Source organism: Giraffa tippelskirchi, chromosome 10, assembly GCF_054371585.1.
Source record: "Giraffa tippelskirchi isolate mGirTip1 chromosome 10, T2T-mGirTip1v1.2.pri, whole genome shotgun sequence".
NCBI lineage: Eukaryota > Metazoa > Chordata > Mammalia > Artiodactyla > Giraffidae > Giraffa > Giraffa tippelskirchi.
In genome coordinates, this window is record NC_137284.1 from 97,747,659 (window position 1) to 97,774,115 (window position 26,457).

Consider the following 26,457-nt stretch of genomic DNA (forward strand, 5'->3'; position numbering starts at 1 on the left):
GCAATCAGAAAAATCTACATGAAGATTTTTTTTTAAATGGCCATAAACACCATCAAAAACTCTCTTTGGGATAAAATTCTCACTAGCCCATAAAATGATCCTCTAGTTATTAACTGTTGCAAAGACAGCTAACATACAGTGACTTGGCAAGTATTTCTGCCACATTACTGAATAAAAATTAGCTCAAGTCCCATGAATTCTTGAATTTCTTAAACTGTGTTGCTTGTGAGAAACCATTTTTGTCTACCGGGACAAGCACAGGTTATTGCTTATTCATTTAACAAGTATTTATTTGAAATTTGTTCTGTATCAGACATTGTGATAGAGTTTAGGAAGACAGCAGTAAATAAGTCAGATAAAAATCCCTGCCCTCATGGAGCTTACAGTCTGATTGGGAAGAGAGTCAACAGTGTGGTATGTGCTATGATTGAGGAAGTTCAGGTTATCGTATAACCACACTTGTAATTTAAAAAGATGGATCTGCTCTGTCTAATGACCAGATCCAAGTGTTGAGTGGTTGAAGTGCTGGCCAGCTGGCTCTTATGGGCACTGATTTTTCCCAGAATTTTGATTCTAAATGTGGGTGGAGACAGTGTTTCCAAGATTTTGGTGAAAAAGGAAAAGTGACTGCAAGCTGGTAGCTAATAGGTTAGGTAGCAAAATGCCATGAACCTCAAAGAAGCTGGAAAGTTCTCAAGGACACTAACCACAGGTGCCAACTTAGCTTGAGAGGGTGTGGGGAAAACCCTGTTCTCTCTCACAGGCAAGGAGGTGGAAGGAATGTTTAGTGAGGAATCTGGTGGAGTTTGTTAACCATTGAAAGGAGTTCTAGGGGTAACCATGGAAGATGTGGGAGGAGAAGAGCAGTGGAAAGTTGGGTTGGTGGAGAGGAAGGGACGAGTATTTTGGAGGTTGTATCCTTGGGCAGACAAATGATTGGAGAAGCTTGTATCTTGGAGTTTGACTATGGTTTGCAAGAAAGAGGCACAGGGACCCTCAGGTACCTCTGGAATCACTGTGGAGGATGGTGTCAGTTGAATTGCACTTTTGAGAGACATCAGTCTTATTTGGAAGACTTTCTACTTCTTTAAACTGTCAACCATGGTCTGGATGGATTGTGTAGGCATAGTGAGTGGTTAGACAACTTATATATCTGGTCACATGTGATAAGAAGCTTGGGGGCAGTGAGAGTCATCCCTGATAGTGTGCAGGGTGGGGATGAAAGCACACTATCCCCACACTATTTTATACAGGATAAAAATCATGTCTAAATCATATTAATGTGGTAAAGTTCAATCTGAAAAGACAACCATTGCTTATGCTTTTCTTATTTATGCCTGTTTTCAAAAAAGGACTTAGAAGAATCTAATAAGTTTCTCCAAAATTATGATCTATTGAATAATTAAGGGTTAGAGGAGAGTCTGTGAAGCAAGCATTGGGAGAGCAGGAAGAGATGGATAAAAGCTGTGAAGGGAAAGACCAAATATTGGCCAAAGGAGAATAAGGCTAAGATAGGAGAGCAAGCAAATTGCAGGCTACCTGTATCAGTCATACTTTGTGAAAGAAGTACTCTATGTGAAGTTCAAATTGTTACAAAGCTGTGGAGGAAATGGAGGATTAGGGCAGATTAGTTTATTCCCAAAACTTCCACCCCCTCCTGACGCTGCTGTTCAGATTCATGTTCCATGTGTTGCAACTTCTTTAGAATGTCCCAAAAGTTCTGTTGGCAAAAGTAGAATCACTCAGGATTGGATTAGTCTTTGTGCCCTGAGTTGAATTTTTAACATTTTCATCCTTTCTTCCCTAGACTTTTGTGAAGTGGAAATATACATTCTGTGATACTCAGTTGCTAGTGCTAATATTAAGCATCTTGAAGTAGATGATACTCTGCCCTTCCCCTTCTTCCCCCTTCCTCCAACTCAGGACATGGCTTGACTGGACAGTGTTTTACAACCTTTTACAACCAGCAGCCTTGTGTGACAGGCTACAGAGACATGACTTGAGATCATGAGCAATTGCTTAGGGACTGTATATACTTATCAGTGAACACATGCTTACTTTCTGGTCACAGTATTAGTATTAATAATGGTAATAATAATAATAGTGATAACTCCTTTTATATGCTTCACATGCAAGGCATTGTTCAAAGCCTTGCACATTTTAGCTACAAGATAAGCTCTATGAAGACAGAGATTTTTGCCTGTTTTATTCACAGTGAATGGCATTTGATTCACAGAAGGCAATCAGTAAATATTTTTGAGTGCAATTTATTACTTTATCACCATGATCATCTGAAATAGATACTATTATTGTCCCCATTTTACAGATGAGAAAACTGAGGCACAGAGTGATTAAGGCTGCATAGCTAGAAAATGGCAGAAGCAAGTTCTGAACCAGGCAGAAATGTGAAAGCAGTTTACTAATTTGCAAAAATGTGAAAACAGTTTACATAATAATCACAAAAGAATGGTTGTGTTGTATGCAAAATGAAATGCACTTGGATAACCTCACTTTTGGATAACTAAGCATTCAATAAATTATACTGAATCCTTTACCATATTTTTTGCCACATGCTGAGTCTTTAGTTGTTGTTTTTTGAAGTAACTTACATTTTCAACACTAACATTTTGAATTGTGAGCTATTTTTCAGTCCTTAAGAATATACCTCATTTTGTTAATCCAGATGGCATTTCTTGAGACTGCCAAAATACACAAGAAACATAAAGATATTAACATCTCATTTTTAAGGGAAAAATATCTTCCTCCTTCTGAAAACTCAAAATTCAAATTCTGGAAGCCTAAAAATGCAAATCATCAGCAAGTTCACCTATTGGTCATTAGATCATTTAAAAAGACACGTCCTTTTAAAATATCATATGTCATAACACACACCTGATTTTCAAGTGTGGAGAATGAGAAATTACATGCTTTTCCATATTTAGAAGGTTCCAAAGACTACATCATAGCAGATGTTATAAGTAACATTGAAAAGATGAAGTAATTAATTTGCTCTTCTTTATAGCTGAAATTAAAGATGAGCTTAGTGTGTTCTTAGATAAAAAAATACTCCACATCTTAGTTTTGGTACCTCATGGAACAATGCATCTTTCAGGTCACCCTTGTCATCAGATTTCTTTGTAGCAACCCAAAGCAATTTGTAAAATGATTTAAATGAACATGCTAACATTCCAAAGCAATCTTTGTTCTTAGATCTAGGATACAGAGATCAGAAGTACTATGTCTGTCCTTCAAAAGTAACTCATAATCTAGACGGAAAAGCAAAAAGGAAAAGTGAACAGAATGTAAAAACAAACAAACAAACAAAAAAACAGATCATAATAAACACAGTGCAGGATGTGGACTGCACGAGGTATGAAGAAGCACTCTGAAGGACTGGCTGATTTAGCGGGGAAAATGCCTACAAGCTTTTTGGTGAAGATGTCATCTGAACTGAGTTTTAAAAGGCAAACCCAGGCATTTCTAAGATGTAACATATTAAATAGTAAAAGTACAAGGCAAGAGGGGGGCAAGTGCTAGCAGGAAACTGGCAGTACCTAGGGATTCTGGAGAAATCATCAAGAGCCACACTGGGAAGGACCTTGCTCAAATGAATTTTGTCCTAGGGATAACTGAGGAATAATGAAGGATGATAAACAGGGGAGGACAAGTTAGTTAAATTTTTAGAATGATAGTTTATTTAATCTTTGGTGGGATAAAATGAGAAACCAGCTTATGTTTTATTTTCTTCCTGTATTTTCCCTTTCTCTACTGCTTGTCTGCCCCAACCTGCCAAATTCAGACTGCTGCCTCTGTCCTCATTGCCTTAGGGTTGTAGTGAGAAATAAAGTACCAAAAATCTAAGAAACTTTGCCTCTGAAACCAAAACCTTTTATTGAAAGTTTCAGAGGATTTACTGTAGAAAAGGTAAAAAGAGTTTAAGATGATACAACATATACTCAGTATGCTTTGGCCAGAAACATAAAGAGCTGAAAATTTTTTCTAAAAAGATCATAACCCTCTGTGAGATACTAAGGTAAGTCTTTTTTTCTCCATATATTTCTTTTTCCTCTTCTATTTATTGAAGGTGACCAGAATTTTGTATTTCTTGGCTTTAGGGAGTTTTGGGTCTTAGTGTCCTAAAGTAGGGCTGTCAGAAGAAATAAACCTTGCTGGAATGTCAGCTCACCTTGTTCAGTATGGGGGGCAGGGGAAGAGGAGCAAGGCAAGAGGTTCTCCAACCTGAGAAGGGATGCAGCTCTTCAGGGTCCATTCATACCTGTGCTCCACTCTTTTGGAAGGTGCGCGGTTTAGCAGGGGATAGGGTGGAGTGCCCTTAGAAAGTTGAACTCATGGTAATGAGTCTGGCCAATGGTAATGGACAAGCTTCAGCAAAAATCTTATCCTTTGAGAGAACTAGCTATGCCACTCACCATCAAGAGATCATATTTTAATCTACACAAGATTTTTGGAATCCTCATATAGTCCTGGAGTAAATGTTGGAGCGATTAGGAGAAACTCAGTAAAAACTATAATAAAGTTTTTTTTTTTGTTCAGAGTTAGATTTAATTAAGTTTTAGGGAAAATAATTTGGCATTACATCTGATTTTGAATTGGTGGGTCAAAATTCACACCTATTGCACATTATAACATGATTTCTCTGGTTTGGAAGAAGTACTTGAAAACATCTAAACCAGAAGTAGGCAACTACTTAGGGAACTTATGCCAAAAACTATACTCAGGATACTGCTGCTGCTGCTGCTAAGTCGCCTTAGCCATGTCCGACTCTGTGCGACCCCATAGACGGCAGCCCACTGGGCTCCTCCATCCCTGGGATTCTCCAGGCAAGAACATTGGAGTGGGTTGCCATTTCCTTCTCCAATCCATGAAAGTGAAAAGTGAAAGTGAAGTCGCTCAGTCGTGTCCGACTCTTAGCGACCCCAAGAACTGCAGCCTACCAGGCTCCTCTGTCCGTGGGATTTTCCAGGCAAGAGTACTGGAGTGGGTCGCCAGTGCCTTCTCTGATACTAAGGATGACAGGGGTCTAAACTCAAACAAGGGCTCTGGGACTGAAGAGAAGTCAAGATCTGAGAGATGCTCCAGAGATGAAATTGAGATGGTTAGGGGTTTTTAATCAAGCTCTGGTCAGGAGACAGAAACCACACAATGATTTGAACAGGGAAAGTTTTATTAACTAATAACTAAGAGGTAAAGAAAACTATAAAGAATACAGAAATAGCAGATATAGGGAGGAACAAAATTGGAAATGCTTCCATTCCTCAAGATTGAGATTTAGGTCTTAGTAGAGAGGAGTTCTGTGGCCCACTGATAATGAAGAAGTCTGCTGAAGTATGGAAGCCTGAGGCTGGCAAACAGAAAACCATTTGCTAGGGTTTTGATAAAGCTTTCCGTAAAGCTAGACTCTGGTGAAATTTGTTGGGGTGCTGTCTGGAGGATTGTTGCCTAACTTGCTGGGGAGCCACTTCATGGCTGACCTCACTGGGGAGCTGATTGTGGCACCAGTGAAAATTACTAGAAAACTGTCCACATGGAGGCCTCTGAAACTCTTGGGGGTAAGCACCACTGTGTGTCATTCACACTGGACAGGCAACACGTGAGTAAGAAGAGAGAAAAGAAAATTGGAGCCAGGAAAAAAAGCCCTTTCCTTCTGCAGTGTACTTCACTTCCCTTCAGTGATGATGTGTAACTTTGGACCAACATTTCTTCAGAAATGTTCACTGAATCCAGCTTCAGTATCATAAGTAGGGCAATGAAGGATGAATTTGGAACTTGAAGGCAAGAAATTGATAGCTGGTGTGGAGGGTGGAGGAAACTCTAGGATGATGTATAGGTTTTCAGTTTGTGTGATTGAGTTTATATTGAAGATTTTCAATAAGGAAGGAATAGGATTGGGATGAATTGGATGGATTCAGGTCAAATTTGTGTGTCAGTAAGATTGCATGTAAAATGAAAAGGAAACATAACTGATCATTGAAACATGAGAATATCAGTATTTTAGGGGTAGGCATGGAAGCGACCCCTATGAAAGAAACTGGAAGAAGAAAGTTTATAGTGAGTAAGATTGAGAAGGAGTAAGGTTATGGAGGGCTTCCCTGGTAGATCAGTGGTAAAGAATCCACCTACCAATGCAGGAGCTGCAGGTTTGATCCCTGGGTCAGGAAGGGCTGATAGAGAAGGAAATGACAATCCACTCCAGTGTTCTTACCATGGGATTTCCCATGGACAAAGGAACCTGGCAGAATACAGTCCATGGGACTGCAAAAGAGTCAGACATGACTTAGCAACTAAACAACAACAAGGGTTGTGGAAGCCAACAGAAGAGAGATTTAAAGAAAGAAAGAAGGAGTGAATAATGCCAAGTGCTTCAGAGAGGCTAGATTAAAAAAAAAAAAAAAAAAGTAAAAATAAGAACCGATATGTGTCATAGGATTTAGGAGCTAAGAGAACTTGTGTAGAACCTTATCATTTATAGCATTAGTGCTAAAAGTAGGTAAAGGAGTAAGGATCCTGCAGGCTGAACCAGTCATTGCTGTAGGATTTTGTAATACAGAAAAATAGGTAAGATACTATGACTATTTTCAGAGAAATTACTTTAGAAATGGAAGAAAGGCATATACAAATAACTCCAATACAAAGTGTACTTCAGTAAATGTTTTATGAAACTACAAATGAAGTATAGTTGGAACATGAGATCAGGGGAGCTCATTTCATGCTGAGAATATCACAAGAGGCTTGATTTGGAAGGTGTATTTAAATTGAACTTTGCAGGACAGGCAGGGTTTCATGGGGGCAGGTGAAGACACTGAGGTGGAAAGATGCAGGATGGGTGAGGGGGTGGAGGTTGTGAAACTTGACCTACTTGTGATATGTCTAATGGCAAATATTGAGGGTACTACAGGAAATGAAGGCAGGAAAAAGAGGGATATTGATACAGTTGTTGATTATTTACCGTGTACTCTGTGGGCAGTGGAAAGCCAATGAAAGTTAAATCAGAACTTGACCAACACTGTGCTTAGAGAGATTGCTGGGAACAGATGCACAGAGGACTGATTGGATGCATGGCAAATGGAAAGAAATATATTGTATCAGGAGGCTACTAAAGTAGGCAAGAGACTACCCCTGCCCAGGAATCAAGAGCTTTAATTGGTGAGTAGCTGAAGAGGTGGCTCAGAGGAGAACTAAAGGGGTTCTGCAAAAGAAGTGACAAGAAGTAATATTGAGATGTTGGAATCTGGTCAAGAGGAATGTGGAAAAAACACAAGTTTACAGAGATTGATTCAAGTAATGGTGACACTATTAATTATCATTAGAAATGGAGAAAAAAGTATGGGTAGTTTGGGTTAGGAGGAGCTTTAATTCTGGACAAATTGTGTAATTTTATGAGACTAGAAAATAGTCATTCTCATCTTTCTAGTCTTTAACATAGTAGCTACAATTCATTGGGTGTTTATATGCCATCAACTGTGTGGAGGGCTTTGAGGATGGGCTCTCATCTAGTTCTCAGAACTTCCTGTGATAGTATTCTTTCTGTTTCACATGTAGGGATGTGGACTCTTAGAGAATCTGTTATATTGTACAGCCAATAAATGGCATGGCCAGGTTTCAAGGTCAGGTTTCTCTGTCTCCAGGCCTAGGTTCTTAGCTATTAATGTTGCATGAGTATTAATAGTACATGAGACTCTACTTGTACATATATCTCCTTCCCTTAATCTACTAACTTGTAATTCCTGGTGACCAGGAACCATGTCTTGCGCTGCTTGATATCTCACAGATTGCTGAGGACAAATTGCTCAATTTAAGTATTCAGTTAATATCTGTTGAATGAATGAATGTTGGAATCCACATAATGGTCCCCAGAGGGCTTGAAGAAGTTTGAACTCCTGTGTGTACCAAATAAATATGTACTTGGACTTAAGAAAACACAGCTGGTTAACTCAGTTGATTTGAGAATGATACTAATGAGGCCAAGGTCATAGGTTTAATTCCCTCATGGGCTGGTCCACTTTGCATTGTTTTCATGCTCTCAATCTTAAACAGACTTTCTAGCAAATGTGAGTACCTACACATGGTCCTAAGGGAACCAGCAAAAAAAAAAAAAAACAAAGGAGAAAGAATGAATCAGTGCAAATCCATCACTGCTGTTGGAAAAACACCTTGAATAATATTACTTATTTATGGCTGGTCACCAGTGTCCCTATGTTTACATATGAAGAATTGCTCATAATTATTATGTGCCCTGCTAAAATTTGTTATACTGAAGTCCAAATTAGTGGACTTAAATATGCCTTAAATATGAGGATTTAATAATATAAACAAAACATTATTAAAATTATTTGTCAAAGAATTTATAGCAGGAAAAAAACACTCTTGGTTATAATCAAAATTAATTTAATTTATACATAAGAACACCTTTACTAAGTTAAGAGATATATCCATGAATAATTTCCTGGTAATTGTGATACAAGAAATTTGTTTTTGGAATAAAAGAGGAAAGGAAAAAAGACAACTTTGGGGACTGATGTATATGCTGGAAAGTTTATGATGGCTGTTCAGGGCAGATATTCCTTGGTTTAAATCTTGAATGTACAACTTAATGTCTGTGTGATCTTGGACAACTTAATTAGTCTCTTTGAGTCTCAATTTTTGCCTGTCAGGTAATCCTATATAGACCTTACATGGTTGTTCTGTTCGTGTATCATATGTCTGAAATATGTAAAGCACCTTGCCTACAGGTGATCTTAAAAAATACCGTACCCTATTCTCTTTATTTTCAAAACTTGTCAGAGTTTCTCTGAGTTGTAAGTGGTATGACTAATTAGATTATTGTAAATAAAATGGTAGCATTTTTTAAAACCTGCATTATCATGTTAATATGAAGTATAACTTTTAAGAGGTTGATAAATTTTTCCAGGTAATTTTTGTTTTAGTTTTATGTTTTCTGTGTGAAATATTTGTTTTAGAAATAAGGAAGTACAACTTCCTGTAATGGTTTTGCTTTTATTTGGGAAAGGTGTATTTTATTATTTTCTGATGTATTGTAAATGGAATTGCAATTAAAATTCTTTGGCAAAAAATAACTCTTATCAAAAAGGACTGTGAAATACAGAGGTATTCATGCCATTATCTACTGGAAAAGTTATCATTGTAAGCCATTATACAGTGCAGAGTTTAGTTTATTCCCTGTAAGTAAAGAACAGACTAATGGATCAGGCATTATGTTTGCTGGGATCAATTACCCTCTTCATAGCACACCAGTATCATTTTCCCAACAGGCAAAGGGGCTTCTTTGTAAAATTAGATTGATCACAAACTCCAAAAGAAAATGTTGATTAATGTAAGACCCCGTGCTTCCTAAATAAGGTATTTGGAAGCATTTGTAGAAAGGAAGAAATCGGCCCACCTCTACCTTTGGTTTATGGTCCCAGTCTCTCTAAGGTTTCCAGTGTGCTTCCATTTTTAGCACAGAAAGTCCATTGTACTGAGCCCCTAGGCTCTAAGAGGCATCTATTAATCTCTGTTATTCATATTCTCATTTTTTCTAACTGACGTTGTACTTGTCTAAGGAAATTTACCAGAAGAAAGAATAAAAATGTACTATGTGGGGAGATGGGGATATATATATGAAATAGATGGAAGAATCAGAAAAAAAATCAAAGTGGAAGCATTAAGATGAAGAATTTATGGAGTATAGTTTGTCATGAATTGTATTGACCAATAAAGAAAATGAGAAGTTTGTGGATTAATATTTTAAACTCATACCCTGAATTAGAATCTAGCAAATCAATGCCAGGAACCAGCAAATGTACTTAGCAATTAGCAGAAGGGGGAAAAAAAGTAAGCTAGTTAATCATCTTTGGAACCTGCCGTAGTTCAATTTTGCATTCAGATTAAACAGTTTCAGTCTAGTTGTCATTTACTTTTAAAGTTCTGGTACAAGGAGTTTGCTGTAAATAGCAGTACTAATTGCACAAACTTGAGCCAAGCACAGATACTGCACGCTGTGTGTATTTCTCTTTTGTTGTGTAGTTCTGCCAATGGACCTGTTCCTGCTGTTTTCACCCTTTCCTTTCTTGGGCACAGCATACCGATTTCCTAAGTTCTCTGGTGTGTACGTAGGTGTGAATGGATGAGTGAGTGAGTGGGTGTGGGTGTGTGTGCACATACTCTTATAAGTGAATAATAGCACAGAAATTGAAAACAATTTCTTTTCATTTATTTCTAGGTCTTCAACTCTTTTTTCCTAAATGTGAAAATCCATTGTGCTAGCCTAATCAGCCACTACATCCTGGTATTACTTTCATTCTTTTATAGATGGCTTTCATTTCTCTTTGGTTTCATTACTTTCCCTAAAAGTATAAAAGGATTAGGCACTGCATTGCTGTACATTCCCACCTCTCTCAAACTGCTGCTTGTCACTGAGTCACTGAGTTGTACCTGAGAGAACACTTTATGCTAACTCAATGGAATTGCTGATAATTGGGGACTAGCATGTCAGTCTCAGGTTGGGGCAAGACAGAAACCTAAGCTGAAACTGAAAAAGGCATAATAATCCAAATCTAACTGCATGTATACTTCTAGGAAATTCTTAGAATGTGAATTTGGTAAGTTATGAAAAGAAATGTAAGAAATGGTTTATACACATCACATGCCAACTGGCAAGAGATGATGTAGCATTCTTTTATTTTTTTAAATTGAGCTTACTGAAAGTATTTTCATAATGTGGGCTAATTGCAGTCCATTGAAGACGAACAAACATATGAGTAAATTATTAATGACACCAAACCTCATTTTGGCTATTGACAAGGAAGGTGCCCCTGTTCCCGTTCTCCATCAGGGAAAAGGTTAAATTTACAAAGCAAATGCATTAATTACTGTTTATTTCAAAAGTACTTTATTTTATTATGGTGTGCAGCATTCATCACCTAGACAACCAGCTCCTTGGGAAGGCTGTGCCAATAAAAGAAAGTCAAGCTAAAGCTCAGAAGTCAATATTGAGAGTACGGCATCCAAGTCAAATTAAAGAAACACTACTGAGGTTGCCAAACATTTGATTTGTCTATTGTGTGGGTTTCAGACACCAGGGAAATGACGTCACAGAGATTTCTTTTTGATATACATATGTGTCCGCCTTAAATGAACTATCTGTGTAATATTTACTAGGCCCAGAATTGAGTTTTCCCTGGTTGTTGATAACCTTTAATCTTTACACTACCTTCGTCATTTAATTGTATTTTTTCCCCTTAGTGTATCCTGGGTCATAGAGGAGGCTCCCATCAGACGTGTCTGGGCACGAAGGACACACGGGGCTCACAAAAGACACTCTTGCTCTTCCGCTCTGAGGTTCCCCTGCGTGAGCAGCCTCTACCCCTGCGACCTCAGCTGGGACAAAGGAGCATAACTTTTCTCAGTTCATTTGTTACTAACTGGCAGAGAAGCTGAAACTTGGGCAGTGTGATAATCGAAGACACACATTTAGGCAAATGAAATACAGTCTTACACAGTTTTCTTATCTAATTGAGACTGCTAGGTAATCCTTTTTCATGTTTCTGTCCTCACTCTAAATAAAGGTTATCTGAGAGAATCACAAATACATCAGAAAGGGGAATCAGGGCTGAAAATTTGTTTCCCATCCGAATCTCACATATGATTTGAATATGAGTCACTGGACACAGAAGAGACGGTGGTATGTGTTCTGTTGGACATATCATCGTTTATCAGTGGTCTTCTGGCTTACGTTTTTTTAGTTGCATTTGAGATGCTATTATTTTGAAAAATTTGAGCTGCTAAGACAAGGGCAGAGTTTTTTGAAAAACAGTCATTTAGGGGAAAACTGTGTTTTGTGACTTGGGACTCAGTAATTTGAAAATAAAAAAAGTCCACCCTAACCATTCCTATTTGTGATCAATGTGTGCAGTTTTAGCAGGAATTTCATGTCTTCACATGAAAGGGCTCCACAAAGATGAACATTCAGGAGAGCATCTCGGTTTCTTTTCATTTTATACAGCTAGTTTCATGATGGTGTTCTTAAATGTGCAATCCCAGACTGTGTATAATTGAATGAATTAATAACTCATACTTTTAAAAAGTCAAAGCACTTAATTTTACTCCTTTTAATTCCTTCTTTTAAAGATTATCAATAATATTTTTCTAAATTACCTACTACATTTAAATAATCCTCATTTAAGATCCTCATTCAGAAGCAGTTCTTTCATTGCTATCCATTAGTTTTATATGTGTGTGTATATATATATATATATTAGTCATAAAGATGTATGACATAGAGAAAGTAAAGTCTTTTCTCTGTGCTCAGGTCTGGCTGCCTCAGTAGTATTTTACACAGTGGATACCAACTCTCTGCTCATTTAACCATTAATTTCTCTGTCCTGTGGCTCTTTCCTTCTTCTTCCTTTGTAAAATTATTTTGGCCATATATAGTGGTTCCTTACTTGAGCAAGAAGTCCGGGGTGAAGGTAAGCAGTGGGATGGAGGGCACTGGATGGTTATGGAGCTTTACCAAATCTTTGTCATGGTGGAATGACCATTGCTCAGAGTCCTATGGGATGAGAAATCTGGTATCAGCTTCCAAAATTGACTTACCAAACCTTACCCCCAAGGAAAATGTCACCAGAAACTGATGCTTATAACCTTGATTGAGTCAAACTGCAGTGAGATTTGGAAGAACACTGGGTGCTGGATACTCTTGTCTTTTGGTCAATGTGTTCTCTCTTTTAAAACAAAGTGTGAGGAAGCCAAATTATCATCAGCAGGTTGTATAGTGAGCCTGGGGCAGGAAAATGACATACAGATTATGCAGTTGATCTTCCCAATGGGAATATATAGTCTTGGTCTGAGTAAAGGCTGAGTTCATGGGTCAGTGTTCTTTCTCCCCATAGGTAGTGCTTAGAGTTGTATGAGCACATTCACTGTTTGTCTCTCTAGCTCTTTTTCAGCTCTGCTTCATTAGCTGATTCCCATCATACCATGTCCCACGTTATGCCCCTCATAAACCTTGTACATATCCCCACACTATCATCGTTTCTTATGAATGCTCTTTCAGTGCAGTCATGTCTTAACATATATGGAAATCCTTCTATCTTCTGAGTTATTAGAAGCAGATTATATAAAGGATAGCTAATTTAACTTTTATAAGTTTCATTTGTGATCTTATTTCCATCATTTCCAAGAGAAATAATCATGGTCATAGGTCCCCCTTTCCCTTCTTTGTGCTGTCCTTCATGTGATGTTGTCATTGTAGTCAGAGGAACATAGATTTTCAGTCACAAGTTTTCAGAGGCAAATATTCTTTCTGTCTCAGGTTAGCTATGAGATCTTGGGTAAATTATTTATACTATTATGCTTCAATTTTTTCATTAGTAAAATGGATTATAATAATAATTACCTTTTAATGACATTGACATTGTGGCTAATTTCCAAGTTCTTCTCTCTAGCTCTAATCATCCCCCTAAGAGGATGTTACCAATTGCTTACTAGGAAACCCTACCTGGATATCGCACTAGTAATCCTAGACCTCTCACTGGATGTTTTCAGAACATTCTGAAGGTGAATCTTCTCTCTCTTCAGACTGCTGCTTCTTCTCTGTAATAGGATGCTAAAATGTGCTGAATGGGACTTATTTCAAAATTGTGATTAAAGTTCAAAGCTGGAAACAGAAGATTCTAAGTAGTCCTCATTCTAAAGGCAGAGAGCATACTATTGTAGGAGTCAGGCAGTTTTCCTCAGGGCTTGAGAGGGTTTCAGCTGAATCTGTTGTGTGTCCAGCCCTCTCCAACGCCATAACCTCTCACTTGCCTCCTTCTCTCTCCAAGATCTTTCTCCATCTTTGTCCTGGAAGCAAAAGAAAAGTGTAAAGTTTGGACTGGAGCCATCAAGTAAGAAAACTTCTGTCTCCTCTGTCCCTCCTCCCCACTGTACGATCAGAGGAGAAACATGGGAGATGAGGGGTGAGAAACATATGTGAAAGGGACCATGCACTAACCTCCACTCCAAGCTTCTAGAGCTGCACGTCTAAGATGGAGAGAAGGGGATATTCAAAAGAGCTCTAAATCCATCTGACATTCAGTTCAGTTCAGTTCAGTCGCTCAGTTGTGTCCGACTCTTTGCGACCCCATGAATCGTAGCACGCCAGGCCTCCCTGTCCATCACCAACTCCCGGAGTTTACCCAAACCCATGTCCATCGAGTCGGTGATGCCATTCAACCATCTCATCCTCTGTTGTTCCCTTCTCCTCCTGCCCCCAATCCTTCCCAGCATTAGGGTCTTTTCCAATGAGTCAACTCTTCGCATGAGGTGCCCAAAGTATTGGAGTTTCAGCTTCAACATCAGTCCTTCCAATGAACAACCAGGACTGATCTCCTTTAGGATGGACTGGTTGGATCTCCTTGCAGTCCAAGGGACTCTCAAGAGTCTTCTCCAACACCACAGTTCAAAAGCATCAATTCTTCCGCACTCAGCTTTCTTCACCATCCAACTTGCATATCCATCAATAACCACTGGAAAAACCATAGCCTTGACTAGACGGACCTTTGTTGGCAAAGTAATGTCTCTGCTTTTCAATATGCTATCTAGGTTGGCCATAACCTTCCTTCCAAGGAGTAAGCGTCTTTTAATTTCATGGCTGCAATCACCATCAGCAGTGATTTTGGAGCCCAAGAAAATAAGTCTGACACTGTTTCCACTGTTTTCCCATCTATTTCCCATGAAGTGATGGGACCAGGTGCCATGATGATGCCACCTGACATTAAGATGTCTAAATTACCAGGACTGAATTTAAAGAAGTAGAATGAAAATTGTTGCGGAAAAATCAGATACCAAGTGTTAGACAGAATATGAAGCAGCAGTATTTCTAATATCTTGCTAGAGGGAAGTGAACTGATAAACTCATTTAGAATTATCTCATGATGTTGAAGATATGCATACTCCTATGACCCAGTAATTCTATTCCTGGATATTTATCCAAGAATCACTTGTGAATATGTGCACCAGGACACAGGTGCAAAAGTGATTGTAGCAATACTTCAGTAGCAAAAACAAACAAAACTCTGGCTAACAAAAATATTTATGGCAAAAAAGGGATAAATAAATGGCAGTTGTTCACACAAAAGAATATTATACAATGAAAATGAATTAATTAAAGCAATATCCCCAGATTATCATGAATACTAATAATATAATGTTGAGTAAAAGCCAGACCTAGAAGACTGTATATAGCTTGATTACTTTGTTCTAAACTAGCATTTGCAATGTATTATTATTATTTTTTTAATCAGAGGGATAATAGTCATATCAGATAAGAGGAGGCAAGAGGTAGAATGGGGAGGTGAACATAAATGTAAGTTTTGTCACTGTTTTAACTCTCTAACTGGGTGGTTGATTTATGAGTATTGATTATTTTATTATTAATTAATAACAGATGAAGAAGAAGAGGGCTATAAACAGTGATAGTATTTAAGGAAAGAAATATTATGCTTTTTCCAATGTTGTATTCCTGAAGTCCATTAAAAATATATTAAAAGAAAAGTTATGAAGTTAGGTGGAGATGAATTCAGTGAGAATGAAAGATGAGTGACAGACCATGATAAAGGCATTTATTGGAAAAAATTAAATTGTCATACGTGCATTCCCCAACAAGTTAAGGCTTTTTCAATAAAATATTTTCAAATGCATGAAACCACCATTCTTCCAATTGCCCAGGTTTTAATCTGAGTCATCTTTACTACTATAAGCCAGTCTGAGTGAAGTTGCTCAGTCGTGTCCGACTCTTTGCGACCCCATGGACCATAACCTACCAAGCTGTTCTGTCCGTGGGATTTTCCAGGCAAGAATACTGGAGTGGGTTGCCATTTCCTTCTCCAAACCACAGGTCATGACCCAACAGATTATGAAATCAGATTAGTGGTTTAGTCTCAGCTTTTAAATAAAGAAAAGAAAGAGAATAGAAATTAGGAAGTATTAGTGTGCATTAAACATAATAAGGGGTGTGTTTTTGTGAGACTTTTTTTTCTCTGTTATTTATGCATATGTATATGTGTTGAGTTATGATATAATTAGAGGGTGCATTAAAAATGGTAGCCAAGTTCTATAGGCCTGTTTGTAACAATGTATTCTCTCCTTTTCACTGCCTCCATCTTTGGGCAGGTCATCCACTATCTCACTTGAGTATAACAGCCTTCTGTTAATAACTGATATCTTCAGTTCAATTCAGTTCAGTCACTCAGTCATGTCTGACTCTTTGCAACCCCATCACGCCAGCCTTCCCTGTCCTTCACCAATTCCCGGAGTTTGCTCAAACTAATGTCCATTGAGTTGGTGATGCCATCCAACTATCTTATCTTCTGTCATCCCCTTCTCCTTCTGCCTTCAATCTTTCCCAGCATCAGGGTCTTTTTCAATGAGTCAGTTCTTCCCATCAGGTGGCAAAAGTATTGGAGCTTCAGCTTCAGCATCAGTCCTTAGGATGAATATTCAGCACTGATTTCCTTTAGGATGGACTGATTTGATCTCCTTGAAGTCCAAGGGACTTTCAAGAGTCTTCTCCAACACCACAGTTCAAAAGCATCAATTCTTCAGTGCTCAGCTTTCTTTATAGTCCAAGTCTCACATCCATACATGACTACTGGAAAAATCATAGCTTTGACTAGACGGACCTCTGTTGGCAAAGTAATGTCTCTGCTTTTTAATATGCTGTCTAGGTTGGTCATAGCTTTTCTTCCAAGGAAAAAGCATCTTTTGATTTCATGGCTGCAGTCACCATCTGCAGTGATTTTGGAGCCCAAGAAAATAAAGTCTCTCACTGTTTCCATTGTTTCCCCATCTATTTGCCATGAAGTGATGGGACTAGAGCCATGATCTTCATATTTTGAATGTTGAGTGTTTTTTTTTTTTTTTTTTGCTTATTTTTTTATGGAAGGATAATTGCTTTACAGAGTTTTGTTGTTTTCTGTCAGACCTCAACATGAATCAGCCATAGGTATACATATATCCCCTCCCTTTTGAACCTCCCTCTCATCTCCCACCCCATCCCACCCCTCTAGGTTGATACAGAGCCCCTGTTTGAGTTTCCTGAGCCATACAGCAAATTCCCATTGGCTATCTATTTTACATATGGTAATGTCAGTTTCCATGTTACTCTTTCCATACATCTCACCCTCTCCTCACCTCTTCCCATGTCCATAAGTCTATTCTCTATGTCTGTTTCTCCATTGCTGACCTGTAAGTAAGTTCTTTACTACCATTCTTCTAGATTCTATATGCATGTGTTATAATACAATATTTATCTTTCTCTTTCTGGCTCACTTCACTCTGTATAATAGGTCCTAGTTTCATCTACCTTATCCGAACTGACTCAAATGTGTTCCTTTTTATGGCTGAATGATATTCCATTGTGTATATGTACCACAACTTCTTTATCCTTCATCTGACAATGGGCATCTAGGTTGCTTCCATGTTCTAGTATTGTAAATAATGCTTCAGTGAACAATGGGATACATGTGTCTTTTTCAATTTTGGTTTCCTCAGGAAAATATGCCTAGGAGTGGGATTGCTGGGTCATGTGGTGGCTTCATTCCTAGTTTTTAAAGGGATCTCCATGCCATCTTACATAGTGGCTATTATCAATTTACATTCCCACCAACAGTGCAAGAGCATTCCCTTTTCTCCACACCCTCTCCAGCGTTTATTGTTTGTAGACTTTTTGATGATGGCCATTCTGACTGGTGTGAGGTGATATCTCATTGTAGTTTTGATTTGCATTTCTCTAATAATGAGCGATGTTGAGCATCTTTTCATGTGTTTGTTAGCCATCTGTATGTCTTCTTTGGAGAAATGTCTGTTTAGGTCTTTTTCCTACTTTTTGGTTGGGTTGTTTGCTTTTTTAGTATTGAGTTGTATGAGCTGCTTGTATATTTTGGAAATTAATCCTTTGTCAGTTGTTTCATTTGCTATTATATTCTTCCATTCAGAGGGTTGTCTTTTCACCTTGCTTAACGTTTCCTTTTCTGTGCAAAAGCTTTTAAGTTTAATCAGGTCCCACTTGTTTACTTTTGTTATTCCCATTACTCTACGAGGTGAGTCATAGAGGATCTTGCTATGATCTATGTCATCAAGTGTTCTGCCTATGTTCCCCTCTAAGGGCTTTATAGTTTCTGGTCTTCCTTTTAGATCTTTAATCCATTTTGAGTTTATCTTTGAGATCAGTCCCAGGTGTTCATTGGAAGGACTGATGTTGAAGCTGAAACTCCAATACTCTGGCCACCTGATGCGAAGAGCTGACTCATTGGAAAAGACCCTGATGCTGGGAAAGATTGAAGGCAGGAGGAGAAGGGGATGACAGAGGATGAGATGGTTGGATGGCATCACCGACTCAGTGGACATGAGTTTGGGTAGACTCCGGCAGTTGGTGATGGACAGGGAAGCCTGGCGTGCTGTGGTTCATGTGGTCGCAAAGAGTTGGACGTGACTGAGCGACTGAACTGAACTGAGCAGTAATAATCTGTGTACATAGTTTGTTCTACTGTTGGATTTCAAGTTCCATGATATTAGTACCTAGAACAGTGCTTTATACACAGTAGCTGTCCAATAAATATTTGTTCATGTGAGAAATACAACTTGTAATAAAGTCTTAAGATTTCTATGTATTTATTTATTTAATTTATTTTTAATATGAGAATATCCATAACAACTTTATTTGTAATAGCCAGAAACAAACCAGATATTTACCAATAGGAGACTGTACAAGCATACTGTGGTATATCCATACAATGAATTGCATCTCAATAGCAAAACAGAATAAATACTAATACATGCAACCACATGGATGAATCTCCAAAACATTACAGTGAACAAATGAAGCCAGATACAAAGTTGTGGTACATACACACAATGCGATATTACTCAACTATTAAAAAGAACACATTTGAATGAGTTCTAATGAGGTAGATGAAACTGGAGCCTATTATACAGAGTGAAGTAAGTCAGAAAGAAAAGCACCAATACAGTATATTAATGCATATATATGGAATTTAGAAAGATGGTAACAATGACCTTATACATGAGACGGAGAAGGCAATGGCAACCCACTCCAGTACTCTCGCCTGGAAAATCCCATGGATGGAGGAGCCTGGTAGGCTGCAGTCCGTGGTGTCGCTAAGAGTCAGACACGACTGAGCGACTTCAATTTCACTTTTCACTTTCATGCATTGGAGAAGGCAATGGCAACCCACTCCAGTGTTCTTGCCTGGAGAATCCCAGGGATGGCAGAGCCTGGTGGGCTGCCATCTATGGGGTCGCACAGATTCGGTCATGACTGAAGCGGCTTAGCAGCAGCAGCATACATGAGACAGCAAAAGAGACACAGATATAAAGAACAGACTTTTGGACTCTGTGCGAGAAGGCGAGGTTGGGATGATTTGAGAGGATAGCATTGAAACATATATATTACCATATGTGAAATAGATGACCAGTCCAAGCTCGGTGCATGAAACAGGGCATTCAAAGCCAGTGCACTGGGACAACCCATGGGGATGGGTTGGCGAGGGGGGTTTGGGATGGGGGACACAGGTACACCCATGGTTGATTCATGCCAATGTATGGCAAAAACCACACAATGTTATAAAGTAATTAGCCTCCAATTAAATAAATTAATTTTAAAAAAGAAGCCAAACAGAAAAGAACACATCTTCTGATGATTCTGTTTTTATGAAATTCTTGAAAAAGTGAAACTAATGTCTGGATGAAAATAAATCATATGAGTAATTGCTTCTAGAGAGGAGAGACAAACTGGGAAAAACAAAGGGAAACTCTAGGGTCATATAAATGCCTCATTGATAAAGTTCAGATCACGTAGTTGAATACATATGTCAAAACTCATTGAAAGGAAGGCAAAACTAATAGAAAGATCAATGGTTGCCAGGGGTTGGGGAGGAGGAAAGATGACTAGGTGGGGCACACAGGATTTTTAGGGTAGTGGAAATACTCGATATGATATCATAATGATGGATACATATGATTATACCTTTGTCTAAACCCACAGAGTATACAACACCAACAATAAACCCTAATGGGCTTTGGGTAATTTACACAGTAAACTGCGGACTTTGGGTGATTATCATGTGTCAGTGTAGGCTCAACTGTAATGAATGTACCACTCTGGTGGGGGAAATTGATAATGGTGGAGGCTATGCATATGTGGGGGTAGAGGGTATATGAGAAATCTCTACTTTCTTCTCCATTTTTCTATAAAGCTAAAACTGCTCTAAAAAATAAAATCTTTAAAAACAACAACAAATAGTGTCATCAAATCATACACTTAACATTTGGCCATTTGTTTTATATTAAATCTTCCTTTAAAAAGTTATAAATAAATATTCATTTGTAATTAATGATGTGCATGCTGAAGCACTTAAGGAAAAGAGTGTTTGTGTCTGTCACTTACTTTGAAAGATATCAATAAATAAGGTGGATTGATAGGTGAGCAGAGGGATACATGGATGAATAGATAACTGTAATAAAATGTTAATGTGTGTGTGTGTGCATTCACTCATGTCTGACTCTTTGTGACTCCATAGACTATGGCTCATCAGGCTCCTCTGTCCATGGAATTTTCCAGACAAGAATACTGGAGTGGATTGCCATTTCCTTCTCCAGGGGATCTTCCCAACCCTGGGATCAAAGCTGCATCTGTTGTGTTTCCTGCATTGGCAGGCAGGTGGGTTCTTTACCAGTATAATGTTAATAGTAGAATCTAATTTGTACAGGTGTTTACTATAAAATTTTTCAAATATTCCATAGTTTGACAATTTTTATAATGAGATTTCTGGTTGGTGGGGAGAAGCAGATAGAAGAATTAAAAATGGCTTCTGGTCTATTTCTTTATTAGTGGTGAATTTCTCTTTTTCTATGATATGTCTGCCTTTATGGTGCCAGGGAAGACCAGAGAATGGAATATAAGGAATATATTCAGAGAGGAATAGTGGGGGTGGGGATAGAGTGGGGAATTTTGAATGGGGAGGGCTGGGGAGTTGTTAGCAAGAGCATTGCAGCATGTATCAGTCAGGGTTCAAGCAGAGAAACAGAACCAGTAGAAATATTTAAAGAGGCTTATTACAAGGTATTGATCTAATGAAATTGTAGGGACTGACTAGGCAAATCCTAAATCAGTAGGGCTGGCTGTCAGGAAGGGCAGACTAGAAATTATTAGGCAGAAGCTGATGCTGCAGTCCATGGGCAAAAATTCTATTTCTGTCTGAGTTCTTAATGGTCTAAATTTTGAGTTATTTAATTAATAAGAACAGTGGCAAATCTTTAAATGAATTTACCTGGTTATATATGCTCAAATTTGCTTTTAAATCAAATACAGTTTTATTAAATGACTTAAATGCAATTGTCATCTAACTTTCCCAATTATTGATAATTTCCAGTGCACATAGCAAAAGTTACTAAAAATGAGAAAAACTTTTACAAAATTCATAGTATGTGTTGTATTTGCATAAGTAAAATAAAGTACAGAACTGGCCAGGCTATTAAGTGGTAGTTGGAGTCAGAATGAAGAAACTAGAGAATTCTTCAGTCTTGTGGAGACTAGTTTTCTGAACATGCTTAGCTATTTCGTGATGTAAGTTCCAGTAAAATATTCCGATTAATATATATGAAAGGCAAATATACACAAGTTTTAATGTAAAAACAACTTTGTATCACACTTCTTTTGTACTCTATTAGAGATACTCTAGATTTGGATATTCTAGAAATGGAATCAGCGTCTCTCCAAGCTAAAGAAATAGAAATGTGCTCATACATGTAAAGGATCAAGCAGATGTTCAGTGAATATTCTGTTTTCTAAATACCTCTTTTAAAAGTTTCATTTATATTATTTTCTTGTTCATAATTTGGCTAAGAAAAGTCTTCAAGTGATAAATTTCATTAAACATACGTTCTTGGATGCTCCTAAGTTACCTATCACTTACACTCTCTCATTTAATTGCTAGAGTTTGTTTTCCCCTTTCCTTAAAAGATGTGTACTGTTTCCGATATGAAGTGGTGTCAATAGTCTGGGACATAAAAAATAACTTAGAATTTTACTTGCTAAAGCCAAAGATTGTTTACTAATTTTGCCATCCATTGCAGGATGAACATTTAAGGTGTTATGTACAGGTCTGAATCTGACCTCTTGCATTTTCTCTAGAGGAGAACTCTAAAAGAATGACATGATCTTATATATAACAGATCTCATATATTCAGATATTTATGTTCTAACACATGTATAACTTTAGCTTGTGGTACATAATGGCTCTGTGCATACATGCTGAGTTGATTCAGTTGTGTCCAACTTTTTGGGATCCTATGGGTCAGAACCTGCCAGGCTCCTCTGTCCGTTGGATTCTCCAGGCAAGAGAACTGGAGTGGGTTGCCATGACTTCCTCCAGGGGGTCTTCCCAACTCAGGGATTGAACCCATATCTCTTATGTCATCTGCATTGGCAGGTAGGTTCTTTACTGCTAGTGCTACCTGGGAAGCTCTAGTAGCTCTGTAAGAATATTTATCTTTTGAATCTATTTCCACTTTGATGAATCAGACTTTATTGTGATATGTCATAAACTCACAGGTTTCTCAAGTTTCAAGGGATAGCTCCTCATCTCATGTGCCAGAATTTGATGAAAGCTAATCATTTCTGTGTGTTCATCAGGTTCACATAATTGTATATTTTCAATAAATAGTTAACAAAAATAAGGTATAGAACGAAGACAAAATTACAGAAAAATTCAAGTAGTAGAATATTTTAGGTGAACTAGCATTTGCATTGAGGCACTTGGTTCTTTTTAACTTATCCTTATTGACTATTTGAGTAAGTTGTTTGAACATCACTTTTTTTTCATTTTGTCTAAGTAGGAAAATAGCTAAGATTTTTCATTGTAAAGTTATTACTAATAACCCCAACATTCTTTTCTTATCAAACAGTAACAGAAGAAGAGTGAAATAATATGAAATAAAGACAGAGAATCTAGAAACCCATGCTAGTCCATGGTTTGGACTTTTCCAATCAAGTTACTAAGTAATTAAATAAATGCTGAGTAGGAAATTTGAATTAAATCTTGCACTCCTTATTCAAACTCAGTAGTTGTGACTAAAAGCAGTAAAATGCCTCAAAATGCAGCCAAGGAAAGAAGTTTTCAGAGAAACAAGGCCTTTAAAAAAGAAATCTCTGATTGAATTATTATTACTAAATCACCAAGAACTTACTGTATTTAAATTCTGTGAATTGTGAGCTTAAAAAGAATTAACTATGTAGTTTCCTTGTTTTTTATAAATAATTTTCAGTTCTGTTAAGTAAGATTTTGCAGTTTATGTGATAGTATTTCAAAGGTGTTTTATTTTGGTTTATATGAAAATTTTCTGAATGGTTTCTAGGTTCCAGGTTTTTCAATTAGATAAGAAATTATTTAGCTATCCCATCTTCCTTTTGTTTTTTGAAGAAAAACATTATTGAAAGGCCTTTGTAGGTAGTTTTATACAGACATTAAAATTTTTTCCAATTCTGTATTATAGGCCAGCTATAAGTCAAGTTATTTCAGCTAATGAGATTTGCTTTGATCAGAGGAGGCCAATAATCCTTCAAAGCATTGTTGTGTTTTGAAATGCAAGCAAGTACCTAATAAATTGAGGGTGCTGCAGCAGCAACAGATCAAAATAGAGGTTGATGTTTCATTAGATCACATTAATACCTGACAAAAAAGGATGACTACAAATCAATGGGGAAGCCTGCTACTATGTGGGTTAGTGTAAGGGGAAGGCAGACTTTCTCCTCCTTCCCCTTCTCCACCTCTCTCCCACCTGCCTCTGTCTCTTTCTTCTTTTCTCCTTCATATATTAATATTTCACATTTTGTCAATATATTTTAGACAGAAGTGGTGACTTAAGGCCAAGTATTCTTTATTTTTTGTAGATATTTAGAGTGCTGTATATTTCAGTGGGTGATAGGCCAATAGTTGGTAGAGAGAATACTTTAAAAAGAAATGCTGTAATAATTTTCATAACTATATAAAATCTTTTATAACCCTCTCAATATATGTGTATCTGTTTTTTCATGAGGAATGAGTCTTTAAATAGATGTTTTCATAAGATGCACATTCCTCGTGGAACATTTCAAATATAGCTTTAATAACAGATGATATGTCTTCTCATTGAAAGAAAGGTCAGATGACCTTGGCAAATGAGACTGGGGAAATTTCTGTATTGTCATAAGTAAGAATTTTCTGTTTCTTTTTTCTAATTGCTAGAAATACAGGTTACAATAACTTGCTACTCCACAAGTTACAAAGCAAATTATACCACTTCATTTTAGTTATCCATCTCTGCCACTGAGCTTGATTTAGCCAATTAATTAGTCATTGGGGATATTCGTTGTTTTTTTCCAACAATAACCAACTTTCTACTTTTTTGACACCAACCATCTGTCCCAGATTTCAATTCTGACACTAACTATAAGGAATTATCACAGTCCCACAGTGGTGCTCTGACTTCAGACACCAGCTATAAATAGAGTCCTCAGGTTATATACACTTCTGCTCGGTTAACTACAAGTTCAGAGGTTCCTATGACTGTTCCTCAGGTTCAATAATATGCTAGAACTACTCACAGAATTCAGGAAGGTTCTATATTTACAATTACAGTTTTATTTTCAAAGATATCAATACAACTCAAGAACATCAAATGGCAGAGATACACAGGGCTAGGTTCGGGGTGGATGGTCCAGGACTTCCACACTCCTCTGGGCATGTCACCCTCCTAGCACTTCAATGTGTTCACCAACCAGGAAGCTTCCCAAATCTCATTGTTTAAGAGTTTTTATTCAAGGTTCATTGTGTAAATGTGATCGATTAAATCATTGACCTGATTAAACTCAGTCTCCAGCCCCTGTCCCTTTCCCAGGGGTCGAGGGGTGGGACTGAAAGTTTCAATCCTCTAGTCATGTCCTTGGACTCCCTGGTGAACAGCTCTCATTCTGAAACTATCTCAGGGCCCACTATGAGTTACCTCCTTACCAACTCAGGTATAGTAGAAAGGGGCTGGGTATGAAAAACAAGACACTCCTATCACTCAGGAAATTCCAAGGGTTTTAAGAGTTTTGTATCAGAGACCAGGGGCAAAGACCAAATTATATGTTTTTTTATTATACCACAGACATACATTTTGTTTGTAGAGTGCTGGTGCTATTTTCTCTTTTATATTTTAAGGCCTATTCCTTTAGCTGGCACCACTTGAGATCAGCTTCATATATTTATAAGAGGTGAGGTTAAGTTGGCCTGAGATTTAGAGCCATAGTGGGAGGGTTGGTGGGAAGCTGCTGGGGTGAGTGGTAGTGGTAGGGGGGCCATTGATACCAGTTCCTGCCTCATAGAGTTGTTCTAAGAGTCAGGTTATACCTGTGAATTGCTCAGAACAGTGCCTGGCAGATAGTGGCAGCTATATAAGATAATAAGCTATATTATCTTTTTGTTATTGTTATCACTACTCTCTTTATTTTGCTCATTAAAGCACTGAGGCTCGAGAGGTAAAGTTAGTTGTTCAAAGCCTCAATGGCTCTTACATACCTAAAGCCCAGGTATAAGCCCTACTTTTTGGATAAGAATTGGAAGTGACACATTAAAGACCTGGATTTCTTTGAAGGCCTTATTTTGCCCATGTTTTAGGCAATTGCAGAAACTCACATTGTATAACACTTATTAGGCACTACATGCAGAGAACTGTTCATAATGGGGTTTTATGACTGCTGTTGGTATGTACAAGACATTGAAATAGTGTAATCACCATGTTTGGAACTCTGTAACAGAACAAGAATTTCCCCATATTGCCTATTAGAATCTCATAGTAAAAGCCAGTAACTTGGATTGTGGTGAAAATGAGTCCATGATGATAGTAATTTAATGGATAAGTTATACTGGAAGCCAAATTCCCTTTCAGCTGCTTTAAATTTTACCTTTGTTGTCGCATAGCCTTTTGCATTTGAGCTTGGTGGTTAATGGTCTCTGTAATAAATTTGAAGAAGAGAGTTTAAAACTATGGGGGCTGAATTTTCCTTTTTCAGTGGCTACATAAGACCATCATACTATTATTACTTAGGCTCTGGCCTAGCAATTTTCATCAACTGGATCCTTTTAACTTTCTGGCCATTATAATTAATAATTTACTAATTAAAATTTGAATTAGTTGCCAGTAGCAGATGGCAATAAACCTTTAAGAATTTGAAGTTTCTTAGCTGTTTCCTCTTTCTTTACTGCTTCCCCTTACCAACTTCTAAAACTTCAAAAAATACAAACAAGTAAGAGTGGGACTCATATCTGCAATCTCTTATTTTGTGATTCTTCAGCTTAACTTCAAGCTCATAAAAATCACTGAAAAGTGGGAGCTGCCTTGGGAACATTTTTGCCT

General features: G+C 37.7%; 1 protein-coding gene across 5 annotated transcripts in view; it reads left to right on the forward strand.

The window, feature by feature from the left end:
• The window catches only part of TFEC (transcription factor EC), a 751,469-nt gene that overhangs the window by 51,230 nt on the left and 673,782 nt on the right, over positions 1 to 26,457 (forward strand). For all 5 annotated transcript variants that reach the window (XM_081537889.1, XM_081537895.1, XM_081537894.1 and 2 more), the window contains exon 2: positions 20,601 to 20,740. The gene's annotated coding sequence lies outside the window, so the exon portion shown is untranslated. The remainder of the gene's footprint in view (positions 1 to 20,600; positions 20,741 to 26,457) is intronic.